Source organism: Lissotriton vulgaris, chromosome 5 (assembly GCF_964263255.1).
Source record: "Lissotriton vulgaris chromosome 5, aLisVul1.2, whole genome shotgun sequence".
NCBI lineage: Eukaryota > Metazoa > Chordata > Amphibia > Caudata > Salamandridae > Lissotriton > Lissotriton vulgaris.
The window spans coordinates 1,488,109,834-1,488,124,303 of NC_141693.1; the positions used below are offsets into that span (position 1 = coordinate 1,488,109,834).

A 14,470-nucleotide genomic window follows, 5' to 3' on the forward strand; every position below is an offset into this window, starting at 1 on the left:
CTCCGCATATAATGTTTAGTACCAGCGCTTGAGCTCATGGTCAGCCAACTGTTTGGTCTGTGAGCAGTCCACGCCTGTGCCCTGCAGCCACATGCTCTGCCGCCTTGCCCCTCTGCCCCACAGCCGTGCTCTGTACATCTCAGGCTCAAGCTCTTGCACAGCCCTACCAGGCCCTGGCCTGCAGCTTCTTTTCCTGCTCCCCTTTGCCACGCAGCCCCACACTGCCCATGGCTGTGCGCGGGCCTGGCACAGACACGGTTAATAGCCGGGGCAGGCCTGGTTCCCTCATTAATGATTAATTGGGTTTCGTCGCAGGTGGTTTCGAAATGAAGCCTTTCCCAGACAAGCTGTAGCCGCCAGCACTGGGCCCAGAATCGACAGAACTGGAGAGGAGCGTGGTTTGCAGGCAGCTGAGGTAAGGGTGCCATCCCGTGAGCAAGAAGGCCACTCCGGGGCGCGCGCACGAGAATAACAGAGCCACCTGGAAACCGAGAGCCCGGGAGGCGGCGAGGCCTACCGTGGAGGAGAGGGCGCCGCTCAGAGCCTGCCGAGGAGGCTTCATGCCTGCAGCAGGGACGTGGGGGCGGCGTGTGGAAGGGGCACTCCGCCCGCTAGCTTCCAGGGGGCACTCCTGACTAGGAAGTGCCCCGAGAGTGGCTTCTAGAGTAGACAGCACCTGGTGTGTGTGTGTGCGCGCGCGCAGGGGGCGGCGCTGTCCAAACAGCAATTATGGGCCCTGTGAAGAAGGTGCCAGTCTCCCGGGACCTGGGCTGGCACGTCCCACCGACCCACCCCTTACTTTGTTTGTCATATAGAGGCCACTCTTACTCCGTGATCCTTCTTTACCGACTGCCTCCGCACCCCTCGCCCCCCCACCGATTCCCTTTTGTACCAACAAGATTCCACGGTTTTGGCCGAGTCCCCAAATTCCTGACCCTGCCCTCCTCAGACCGTACTGCCCACTGCGCCTCTCAGTCCCTTCTGTACTGGCTCTGCCCCTGTGCTGACCACGCTCTGGGGCGCGGAAGCACGCCAAAGACAACAGTTCAGCGAAAGAAAACCCAAAAGAGCCTTTTCTAAAGTGTCAGCAGAAAGGATCGGGGTAGAACAAAAGTACAAAACTATTCGCATAAATTAGCATTTATTGTGGCTCACGAGAACATTACTGTTTGTATTTTGAACTATGCCACAAACGCTGGATAGCTCAGTGCCTTTATTTTTAGGGGGGTGGGGGGGGGGGGGGGGGGGGCGAGTGTTTGTTTTGTGTATCTGTACCTGCGCAGCCCCGTGCGCATTGTGCTTGAAATGGTTTTTTTTTTATGTCGGTGTGTGAGTGAGCGAAGAAGTTCAGCATTGTGTGGAACACTCGTATCCTTGTGCGCAAGATTCCGTTAGTGTTACTCCCTGCCTGTGTGCAACTGACAGCGTTTTTACATCTGTATGTATTTACCTTTATGGCGATAGCATTTCTTCGCTTCCGGCTCTTTCGTTATGTGTTTATCGCTGTGTACTGTATTGCAACATTTATATAGCACTTATTAACAATATATGGGGTGCTGAAGCACTTGCTTACATGGGTAGCATGCTACACCATGTAGGGTGGTTGGAAGTGTGTTGTCTCTGTTTTGTTCCTATGCGGGAAGTGTTTCCATGTTGTGCGTGAGGACCACTGAGATACGGTTATTATTTTATGGAACGCAGTGCTTAGCAGTGGGATGGATGAGGAAGTGTGAGAGGCAGGCTCGCAGTTCATGGTTTTCAGTAAGCTGGCAGCTATGAGCAGCTCTGGCATTTCTTTACATGTGTAGTACACTTTGCTGGTTACTGTACTGGGTTGTCCATTCTGAGATATTTTGTTTAAAGTTTATGGTCCTTAGCAGGCATAGGTGAAAGGGAGAAGTGGTAGAGCGATCTGGAGAGGATGGACTTAGTTGATTTCACCCCAAACCTAATTGTCACTGTGAGAGGCCAAGAAGTGGCTTCAGTTTGTTGTTAGTTGGGACCAGCAGGGCTGGGCTAAAGGAGTTCTCCATTACCCAGTGGCACGTGGAAGATCTCTTCAGGTGTTCTGTGCCTGTTCAGTTGGTGATGGGTGGTTTATTGCTGAGGGCTGGTACAGTACTGGGGGATGGATGTGGTCCTTAGCAGTTTTGTTGTATGTGAGTGCAAGAATGTCAAGTAGTAAAAGGGAATTATTAATCAGCCCGTATAAGCTACAATCGACTGTTAACTGCTGAGTATTATATTAGTTTTAGTGTGCAATTTATATTGTATTGTAATCACATTACTACCCCTGACAAGGCATTGTTGTGCTTTTACACTGGGCAGCACGCTGCTTCCTTATTTTTGGGCTTTCTTTGCGCATATGTTTGTGTCCTTTTATATGAATATGCATTTCAGAGCGTGTATATATCTGCATATGAGTTTTTCTTGTTAGAACACAGCTGTTGGCATTTCTGTGTGTTTCAAGGCAGGCATACCTGTGTGTGGCTGTTTATATCATTTACTTTAGAGGTAGACGAATCCCTGAAAGCTTGAGCCAGACGCGTAGCTTTGGCTTCAGTCGAGCTCTTCTAGGAACCTCGAGCCCAAAACAAGCTGAGCTTTTGACAGAAGGCAATGTGGCCTAGGGGGGCTACAGCTGCAGACCATGCAACATCTGGACGGTGGTTCGAATCAGTCCTCTGCTTATGATCCTGTGAATCTCGGCTATTCTCCCTGGCCAACCAAAAAGGTGCAACATGCTCTATAAATGCAGTGCCTCCCTCTTATGTTCTTGGGCAAGGTTCATGCTATGTAAAAGAACAAGAAATATAATGCGGATTATGCCTGTCCCCCATACTCAACTCATCCTCCAAGAATTCAGGACAAAGCATTAACCTTTGATGTCATAAAGAGATACCCAACTAGAGGCTCAATTTATAGTGTGAAACTGGAAAATGTGTTTCACCGGGTATCCTTTTTGTTCTTTATCACATGTCAGAGCACCTTCAATTATGTGGATGTGTGTCAGTAAGAAAAACTCTCTTGTGTTTTGATTCAATAGCCTTAAATGTTGCTCTTTGTATATTAAGAATTGAGGCAGCATTTAGAGTACACATGACAACTGACCTGCCTCTTTGTACACTAATAGCATTAGGGCAAGGGCACAAATGTTTCTCAGTGAATGTGTAATAACTCACATTTTTAATAACTATGCCAATAATAATCTCATGTATAAAGGTGAAATGCTTCTTCGTGTTAAAAAATGCACTTTAAAATTTTTTGAAGACAACTTATATTCCAACTTGGTGTTTCTTGCAACATTAACATGCCAAATACCTGGCTTATGCACTGGCTCTGTGTGTGTGTGTGTGTCCAGGGGATTACAGGTAAAACTGTCCACTGGGCTTATGCATGGTCCAGCGAGGTTATGTGTGTGTCTTTTCATTTGAGGTGGGATTTTCTGGAGCCTCGATATATCTGGTCACTTATCTGGACTGTGCTGAGTGGGTGCTATGAATTTGTTTAAGATGTGTGCTGTTGTATGGTGAACGCTGCTGTGTGTGTGTCTAGTTAGCCATGTAAGTAGTATATTTGTACTTTCGTGGATGTGTAAGGGGTTTTGTCAACTACCTTGTGTTGATAGTTTGTGTGTTGTTATTTATTGGTAAGTGCCGTCGCAAACATGCTGACCCAGTTCCAAGCATGCCTGTGCTGTGTGTTGTGCTTATGCAGAATTTTCACATCTGTGATCTGTAAGAGGGTGTTGATTTCGAGTGTGTCCAGGGCCCACTGACAGTCTCTTAAAACATTTATGAGCTGAGCTGAAAAGCATTGGGTGAACCAATGACTAAAGATGGAGACCCAGATTTTTTAAATCTCCCCTTGTCTGTAAATACTGCATGTGACTGTGAGTAATGTAACTGGTGCTCATCTAAAGCGAGTGGCCTTCAAGTTTGCGTTATATTTAAAAGCTGCTCTAAGAGGTAAAACCAAAGCGTAAACATAAGAAAAGACAAATAGATACCCATCTACTGACAGATTTGTACAAAGTGAAATTGGAAAACCTGGGTAAACTGTGGCTTCCCTGCTCAATTTGTGTGATCTTAGGCAAATATTTTATTTCACCAAAATTCTTTTACTTCGTTATCATGTATGAAAGCACTTTCAAATATGTGAGTTCATATGGTCAGGTAGACTCCAATGTCCCTTTGCGAAATCCACCCTCCACCTCCACACCCACCCACCTGCACACCCCTTATAAGGGCCATAAATACAAAAGCAAGTTATTTGGGTTATGTGTCATAAACCCTCGCTAATATTTATTGAAACATATAATACGGAAAACACATTGTCATTTTTATGCACAGTAACTCATAAGTTTACATTTTGCTCACAGATTTATGTCCTATCCTTAACAGATTCACTAATACATGGGAGTTACCTAACCATAACTAAGAATGTTCCTGTGCATCCATCACAAACATCTTCCCTGAGTGAGATCATTACAGGTTCCAGGAACCTTCCTGTTGGAACCCCTTGTCCAATACCAGGAAAATTGGACATTGATGGGTATCCCTCCTTTTTGGGAGGACCACACCCAGCGATCTCCAATACCGGCAGTGCCTGTGCCTGCCTGGATACCTCCCTCTGGCACCCCCATATACCCATCATCCCCCGAACGGCCTGTGCTAGCTTGCACCCACTGCGCATGTGGGTGTGAGGTAAGGGCCACCTGTCAACAACCACCCCGCTCTACTGCAACTTCCTTTGGACTTGCTTCTAGCACCCCTTGGAGGGACAGTGATGCCACTGTTACTTTGGTCTAAAAGGAGGGCCTTACATGTACCTAAACTGTCCCACCAATCATGACCTCACACAAAAACCAACATAAATACATCTGACCTGTAAACAAAAGAAGACAAATATGACATACTACAAATGATATGCTAGAGAAGAAGGGGTGTGTTTGCCATAATACAAGCCATTGCCACAACTTCCATTAAAGCCCAGATTACTTCACAAAGCAAGCTTGCAAAAACCGTACATTTGCCCCTCCTGCTAAGCCACAAGAAGTGAGCACCCTCCCCCACCTGGTGCCCTTTGCTTTGGGAATGGTGAGTGGGGAAACAAGCTCTCCAACCTGTGAGGCTCCTGAGGGGCACCAATCGAAGCAAATTTAAGAGGGGTGTGGCTGCAGAGTTGTGGCAGCAGAGCGTGCCGTCCTGGAGACATGCAGGAGGGAGGGTCACAAGGACCTGTTGTGTCCGAGGCAGTGACCAGAAAAGAGACCTGCCCGCCGTTTCGCTCCACCTTTTAAAGGTGGGGGGGACTACATTGCTGCGATCGACCCTGGAAGTATTTTTTAATGCTTCCGGGGTGTTGTACCACAGCCAGCCAGTCCTGCACCTGACCCTGCCTAGTAGCCACGCTACTTGCACCGCGACCCCCGGTCCGGGCCCCAGTGTCACCGCCAGGGTCACAGCTCCTCCTAGACAGGTGAGCCTCTGTAGACTACCAGTTGTGCAAAACTATCTCTTTTAATAAGTACTTCTCAGTGCAATGCTATAATGTGCCCCCTTAATGTCAACACTTCTACATGTTGAAGAAATACACTATTTTGAAGAGACTTTATCATATTTTACACGAGGTTTATTGTACGAATTACATACAAATATTTTCAGTGCTCGGCTTGTGCACAGGCTCTAGGATTCTAGCCAGACGCTTGGCTTGGCTTTGCTGTGCCTTTTAAATCTGTTGGTTCACTCACCTTTACTAACCTCTAATAAGAGGTGAGTCAGATGTTGTTCCCCGTATATGTGGCCAGATTCTTAATTATATATTAAATCAAATGCAAGAGATGTTTTTAGACAGCTCAAACCAAAACACACTTGTTTTAAGGTACTTTGTCTGGTATGTCATGAAAATAAAAAAAAAAACAGGGCTCAGTGAAATAACATATCTGCTTTAGATCACACACTTTGGCAAATCAGGGAAGCCGGGATTGATCTCCGGTTTTCTGCTTTTACGTTGTGCAATCCAACCACTAGATTTGTATCTCTTTACATCAAAGGACACTGCTTTGCCTTTGATTCTTGGCGCCTGAGGTTTGCGTGGGTGGCAGGCAGAGGCCACATGAAAGCTCGGCTCGCTCCGGGCTCCATGGTCGGAGAGGATCTCGAGTTGAGCCAGAACCAGGCCTCTGCTCCCTCCTTCAGTGGCTCGTCCATCTGTAGTGCTGGATACATGACAAATGCTCTACGTGCACCGTCATAACACGTGGAGCCTCGCTGGAAGAAATGAGTACTGTTCATGTCAATAGAAACCAAGTAATGTAAATTGCAGTCATTAAATTAAGAGATAACATTTAATAATTGATAAGCCAAGGAAACCCAGCCAGTGGGAGCTTCTGGGCCTGTGACGTCTGATCCCGCTCTTCACCCCCCTCCTTTCTCACAGGAGTCCTGCCGGGCTCGCCACACTCCCGCCTCAGCGCTGCTGCATCCGCATTGTTTGAGCCTGTGCACTGTTCTTGTAGAAATGTCTATACAGCTGTGTAATCATGGATCACTATTATGGGTTGCCATTTGTGTACATAAAGTGGACGAGTACTTGTACAGCACACTTCACGTCTCAAGGAGAGTGTAGGGATTGTGTCTTGCAGTCACAGAGGGTGTCCGTCTTCTCAAACGTGTGCTTGCCTGGTATAGTAAACCCACAGCAGGCAGGTGAGTACCGGCATGACACCCGTCTCTGTTAACCTGGGAGACCCACTTGCCCGAGTCCTCCAGGTGTGACGTGCAAACCTGGCCTTGTCCTGGCGCCGGAAGTAAGCGAACCGCTTCCTGCCCTGCGTGCTGTGCGTGCATGCCAGACCACGCGCGCACACACCCCGGAACAGAGCAACAACCTGCTGCCAAAGGGGCTCTGGGCTACAGCAGTGACTACTCAGAGAGGCTAAGGCATTTGTTTAGTTATACACGAGATTACACGCAGGATAAACCAGAAAATACAATATCCGTTTGTAATGAAACCCATAGATTGAAAAAAACTGTTCAGTACATACAACAGGATCGCATTTTTGACCTTCAATTGGAAAATCAAAAAAGAATACACAATGGCTAACATTACAAAAAATATGAGCATTTTTTTAGGTCTCTCCTGCTAGACAACTTTTTACTGTCTGTAGGAGAAAGCCTCAAGTGACCCTTACCAGTCACTTACTGTCGGCTTAGAGCCCCGCCCGCTGCTTACTAGTGGTTGGCTTTATTGTCACTCTTGTTTACTTAATGTTTGACGACTTTCCTTTCTCTTCTTGTTTGCTCCACCCCTGGACCCTGGCTTTTTTACCATCGGCCTGATTGGCTGACGTGTCCATCCACTGCTCCCACCCACGGAACGACTTTTTTCTTGTTCATTAGTCATGAAAGTGCATGTGTTTTCTTGATCTTCTGCATGCTGCTCACTCCACCCCACTTGAGAGTACAGTGAGCCGGAAGCCCCATGGTAAAATGTCACCCAGCGCAGCTCTTTTGCGAGGGGCGTGGTCTCTTTCCTGCAAGCCTAATGACTTCTTTCCTTTAGGGTTTTTGGTTGGTGATAACATTTTCTGCATCCCTGGCATGATAATTCCCTTTAGTTTGATATACTGCACCCCAGTAGTCCAGTACTTTGGAAATCTTCTGCCTTCAACTTGGTAGACTGAACTTGTCATGGCGCTTTATTCCGTGGTATTAACTATGTAGCCACTGACCAGCTGTGAACCAGGCCTGCCTATCGAAGCGCTGCCTGGAGGACTGCTAACTGCCCGGTATGAGGAACCATTGACTGGGTTAACTGAGGGGTAAGTTATGGTAGAAGGAAGTTCCAGAAGTACAATAAGAATGTCAGGGATTTGCTAGAAAGTGTTAGTTAGCTGCATTGGAGCACTGGCCCCACCTGTCAGTCTTCTACATTCACACAAGAGCCTCGCCCATCTGATGCTCCATTTTGCTTTCACAGAACTCAACATGTCTTTGTTCTGCTCAGGGCTTCCTGGGACCTCTGTAAACAAAGGAGTGATAGTCCTATGAAAGTGAATACACCATACCCCAGTACCAGAGACGTCCTAAACGTTTTCCATGTCAACTTCACGGTTCTTTACCTGGTCATCCCTTCTGGAAGATGCCCAAGGCCTAAAGTGACACTTCAGTTCAATTCTTCATCGATGACTGGTGGTTGCAGAGATATCAGGCTTTGGAAGTTTTGATTGTCCCTGACTGGACCCCTAGGACATATGGCTCTCAAGCTCACTGTCCCATCACATTTCGAGGTATGGGCTTCAAAACAATTTTTTAAACCACTTTAAAGTTTTAAGACAGTAGTTTATCATCCATCCAACAGTAATTGCAAATAAATAGGTCTTGTGTCATGAGGATGTATGACTGCATTGTGTTACTGTACACCAAATGTCGAAATATTAGGTGAGCTTACTTCGCTAATGTACAGCAGCATGCCACATGCTAGCTCAAATGCCTATTGCGCTTATTACACCTTAACGTCACAAATAAATTCTCTTGGAAGACTAGATTCAATCACCTCTATCGTGTTTTCACCCCTTTCAATGTCATACACTCATATACACCAGTCTTCAAAGGGACCACCAAAACAATAATTGATTATCGTGTTTAATATCAAACAATATCTATATATTAATAATATTCATCAAGTAAAATCATTCTAAAACCAGATAGAAAATCATATGGCGATATATAAACAATTACACAGTAACAAGAGAGACAACACACAAGACATACGCATTTGTCATAAAAAAGACTGGTGTATATGAGTGTATGACATTATAGAGGTGATGAATGATAGAGGTGATTGAATCTAGTCTTCCAAGAGAATTTATTTGTGATGTTTAAGTCTTATATGGAACCCTGTCTCTTGGAGTAGCGGGCCTCTTTCTTTTGAATTGACGCTTATTACACCTAGCCCTTTCCACTCAATCTTCCATAGCCATAGAAACCCCCTGACAGTACGAGTGGCCGCTACTGGCTTTAAGGCACCTCTGAGCCAAGCTGAGTTTCTGTTCCTCAACCCATGGCTGATAGCTTTTATCTATAAAATTGGTACAAAATTGGGGTATCCCGCAATAGCGGGCACTCGTACTACAAAGTGGTGGGGCGGGGTTGGGAGAACAGAAAAAACCCTGAAACAAATATAAATAAAGAAAATAAAGCATACCTACACCGACTGCCTCGCCTTGCTCCCGATTCTTGCATTCTTGTCAGGAGGCTACTGCACACTGCGCAGGCTCACACCTCCCAATCCTAGCACGTGAGCAGTGCTGGGATTGGTCTGCGCGCCTCGGTTCGGCGCTCTGACATAGACTGGGAGTCTGTGTTGGTTTCTCTACCAAGCTGTACAACACAGCTCGGTGGATAAAGGCCCCAGACGCCCTCAACCCCCTTCCCCCCTGGTGCTGCAGCGTGAGAATGGGAGCCCATGCCCCTCCCTCGGTTCGCAGACTTCAAGGTTAAAAATAAAATGATGATAAAAATGTTTTATCATTTTATTTGTGTCCTTTGCCTCTGCTGGCTTTCACGTGGGGGCGACACTCCTCCGCCTTACCGGCATCCCGTTATCGGATCATGGGTGACAGATAAACTGTCCCTTAATTTGACCCTATTCCAATATGCCAATGTTCTTTTAATGGATGCAAAACATTTTCTGAGGCTAAACATTTTTTCGAAGATAATATAAGCTTGTCCGAGTGAACCGATTCTACCAGCGTACATCTGTTCTTGCACAGAGCTCTGTGTGCACCTCAGTTCTAAAAGAGAGGATTTGTAAAGCACGGCATATCACCCATGAGGGTCTCAAGGCGCTAAATTGTAGGCACTGGTAGATTAAGTGATTTGCCCCAAATGACAGGATGTTAACGCCAAGCATCGAACCTGGTTCCCAGTATGGGTACCCCACTTCCCATCTCCTCCATGGTTTGAAGGCGCACACATCCGAGCCAAAGTACCCCAAACATGGCTCACACTGTTCCCCGATTATTCAGTACTGGGATCCTACGCAGCTGCGTCATTGTACCACAAACCTGCCCTGCATGCACTCTCTGCTTTTCAATTATTGGTGACTAGCAGCCCGCCCCGGCGTTGCCCGGGCCAGAAGGGGGCTGGGGGCAGCATCGCAGCAGGAGAGGCGCAGCAGAGCGGCCGGGAGCAGCAGAGCGTACTTACAGTGTTTCCTTGCTCCCGTTTTGTTGGTCCTGGCCGCTTCTGCCCACGCTCGTGTCTGCTGGTTCTCCGCGCTCGTTTTCTTGGTCCTGGCCACTTCTGCCGACTCTCCTGTCCGCTCTTACTCTGCGCTCTCCTGGGCATGTCGACGCTCCTCTAACCGCTCCGGACCTTAGAGGGTGTCGCTTCCTTTCTCCTGTCCGCTCCTCGCAGGGTGTTGCTTCCGGCTTCCGCGCTCCCCCGTGATGTCAGCACACATCAGCACGCACGTCGTTAGCTGGCGCTACTTCTAAGGGACTACTTTCCCTTAAAAATTACTTTTCCCTTCTAACATATATATTTTGTTTTTATATAGCCTATGTCCTTCTGCTTGCCCTGACGTTTTCAAAGATGTATTGGGTGTTTGGATTGGTGGTGTACTTTTCGAGTTTACCTGGCTCAAAGGACACAGTTCTCTCTTTATAATAGTTGTATAGATTAAACCTAGCTCTACCAATGCACCTCGATGCGCACCCTGTCAGTGGCACCTACGTTGACCAGTATTGGCACCTCTAAGCAGCTCATCCTGCAGCCTCTGATACTTAAACATGGCTCTGTCACTGCGCCTCTGCACTGCACTAAGAGCACCCCCTTCAGAGAGGGACTCCGAGGCTGTCACACAGCTCCACTAAACCTTAATTCGGACACCCATTCCCACCTGACGTACCGGTACTGGCAGCCGCACACCTGTCTGCTAATGGCTCTTGACCTCGGTCTGTGGCCTGTGGCTAGTAGGAGAGTTTACATGCAGATACTTTCGCAAATAAATAGCGAGGTCTGGGCTGTCCTGCGTCCGCGAACAGGGTCCCAGAACTGCCCCTCCCCATCCACACGCCTGTCTTATCTGGTGTTATTGTGGCTGCCGGTCCTGGCCGCCCTCGCAGCCGGCCCCGTGTCTGCGCGCGAACAATAACACATTCCTGTAATTCCATCCTCCTCTGGCTGTCAGAGGTGGGGTCTGTCGAGGAAGCAGATGGCGCCTGAGACCTGCAGGTGGGGTTTACACATGCACCGCAGCACCTCTGCTATGCAGGGCCTACATGCAGCGCTTCCAAAGTACCTCAATCAATCAATCCGCATTTGTAAAGCACAACACTGTCACCCCAGGGGTATCTGGGCGCTGTGTTTCCATTGAAGAGCCAGGCCTTGAGTCTCTTTGTGAAGTCTGCCAGCGTGGGGGCTGTACGGAGCTGGAAGAGAAGGTCGTTCCAGGTTTGGCAGTGATGCAGGAGATTGAGCAGCCAAAGCACCTCGGGATTGCGCATGACACCTGCAACTGGGTTTTATGAATGCACCATAGAACCTCTGCTGTCCCAGGGCTAGACGCGAGATGCAGCTCTGCCAAAGTACCTCAGTCCTAACATACACCACCGTGCTCCAATGCCCTTGGGTCGAGTTCACGATGTATAACTCCTTCGCTGCGGGGCGGGGGGCCGCGCGGCGCTCACACCCTGGTGACGGAACCGCTCCGTCACCAGCCTCGGGTGAGCTGTGGTGATGACGGAGTGGTACCGTCATGGCCCCGCCCGCTCAATAGAATGTGCTGCGCAAGCACGAAATCAGCACAGCGCTGGCGCGTCGGGCGGGCCATGACGGAACCGCTCCGTCATCAGCACAGCGCCACCGTGGCTGATGACTGAGCGGTTCCGTCATCAGCATCGATGTGGATAAGAACCAAGCATTTGCAATGCAATAGGTCTCGCATTTACGCCAGTTTAAGCTATTGGCATTGTAAATGACATTGCCTTTTAGTTACATTTTGAAAACAAAAATAAAAGGCATTGTCATTTACACTGTCAATGGCTCAAATGCAAGACCTAATTAAGTAAAGGAGCGCAGCCGCTAAAGTGAAAGAGGACTGCGCTGCAAACTAAATAAATAAACAAGCGTGGCCGCTAAAGTGAAAGCAGACCGCGCTGAAAATTAATTAAATATACAAGCACTGCCGCTAAAGTGAAAGCGGACTGCACTGCATGCAAATTAATTAAGTATTGAAGTGTGGCTGTTAAAGTGAAAGCGGATCGCGCTGCAAATAAAAATAAAAAAATTAAACAAAACCGTGCTCACAGCCAAGAAATAGTCCATGTAACTAGTGAGTAAAAGGTCCAGTCCTTAAGGGCGGTAACAAATGGAGACAAGGCTGCACTGAGGAGGGACTAACAAGCCTATTTACGAATCAGAAGCCAGCATTTAGGAAGGACAATGACACAAAGCCAATTACAAATATGGGCAGAGAGTGGGTGGGGCTTCTAGTGCATACCCTAATACAGCACTCTTCGCAGAGCGAGCTGTGCATGCGCGATGCCACCAGGCTTGACCTATCAAATGAAAAAGAAAACCCGTACAAAGGCTTACACACATCGCTGCCAAGGATACCACCCCCTGCTCAAACACTGAGGCCTAGACACAGCTCAGGCAATTCTCTGTCTACTCATGCACCCCAATCCTGTCCTGCAACCACCCTCTTAATGCTGTAATGAAGGTCAATGTAGTTGTGCCAATGCACATCTGGCCTGACGTCCATCACTGTTCTGTTGAGGCCCATACACAACTCTGGCACCCTACTGTTGAACCATTGGGCATCCCTTGCAATTCCACGCTGGGGTCAACACAAACAGCTTTACCAATCTACCTTCACCCTCGCCCCCCACAAAGCAGTCTTACGAATCACACAGCTCTCCCCCAGTGCACCTCAATCCAGACATGAATCCCATCCTGCTAGTCTGTAGCCCACACACATCAGTGCACCCCTGACTTTCAGCAGACGTGGCTGGCTCCACAGCCCTTTTTGAACCGGTTTCTCTTTGTTATTGTTTAAATGTGTGCAGTATGCAAAGAATCCCTCACTGGCTCTCCAAAAATGCTAAGTTTGTTTTAGGTTTTCACGCCATGTTTTCCAGAATGTTGTGATTTACTGGTTTTGCACTTTTGGGCTCTTTATCTGCAACTTTAGGACATGGTCCATGGGCTGCATCTGCTGTTCCTTGACAGTATATACCATATCAGATTTGTAGCGTACACCACCTGTGATCGGGTGTGCTGTACATGCTCTGGGCTGTGTGGCACTGTACCTGGCATGTCATAAACTCTGACCGGTCTGTGGTCCCTCTGCTGCTTATATTTCAGACAGTAGTATGCCACAGGCCCTGCTGCTGGGGTATTCAAATATAGGTATTACCGTGATTCACTTGGCGCCTCAGGACTCTGGACCTGGTGCCACTGCACCTGCCACACCAATGGTAGCTATGCCCCTGCGGGGAGGATGTGGAGAAGATATGGTTTCATGTAACCATTCTCAAAGGAGCCCATCTCTGGCCTGGTTGGTCCCAGACCAACAACTGTCCACAGCCAGACCAGAGGCCGGCCTCCGGGTCAAGGCATTTGCACTCGGTGGACTCCCTGACCCAAGCTGACCTCGTCTGAATCCCAAACCCCCTGCAGCTGCTCGCGGCTGCCGTGCCTTCCGCGGTCACCTTGAGAGATTTGGGGGTCAGCGGGAGAGGTCCGCGGCTTTGAGTGACGAGTCGACGGAGCGAATCTCTGGATAGTACTTTGTTTTGGCATTTCGGCCTGTCTCAGAGCGCCCTGATACTGCCGTAAGATGCCATGCTGGCGCTTAAAAAAACACGCGAATTCAACTCCGAGAAAGACAAAGGACTGTGATAGTGGCTAAGTGTGGCAACACCATTGCACATTTGCACACAACCAAACCTGTTAGGCCTGTTGGCTGCTGAGGTTCAATCATGGCCCCTGTGACCAGGGATAAGGCGGGCAATGACAGAAGTACTAAAAGCCAAGACAGAAACCAGCTGGCTACCCTGGACATGACCTTGATTGATAGGGTGATGGGTCTATTTAGACACAAACTCAGTCTGAAGCTTCGGTTGTAGGAGAAATCCCGAATTCCTTCCACACTGGTTTATAAGAAATTCCTGTTGGCCTGGGGAAGAGTTTGCATGCCATAGGTCGACCTTCCGTCCCCAGCCCTCCAGACCTGTCAGAGCGATCAGCCTCAGTATAGGCCAGCCTGCCATGGTTAGCCAGTATTTAAATAAAACATGAGCAATGGGACCCCCTCAAATATGTAAATTATGGCCCTGGAACCGAGGGGAACAAGAATACACAAAGCAAGAAGGGTGTTCCTACAGTGGCCGTATCATTCAATAATGTGTGTACATCTCTAAGTAATCAAAAAAGGACAGTGACAGAAGGAGATAAAG

The 14,470-nt window shown here is 48.1% G+C and overlaps 1 protein-coding gene across 9 annotated transcripts in view; it reads left to right on the forward strand.

Annotated features, from left to right (window-relative positions):
* PLEKHA6 (pleckstrin homology domain containing A6) overlaps positions 1 to 14,470 on the forward strand; it is a 778,700-nt gene that overhangs the window by 615,133 nt on the left and 149,097 nt on the right. For 3 of the 9 annotated variants that reach the window (XM_086923465.1, XM_086923470.1, XM_086923469.1), the window contains exon 1: positions 347 to 415. The exons of the other annotated variants lie outside the window; for them this stretch is intronic. The gene's annotated coding sequence lies outside the window, so the exon portion shown is untranslated. Of the gene's footprint in view, positions 1 to 346; positions 416 to 14,470 lie in introns of those variants that run through there. 9 annotated transcript variants of the gene reach the window in all.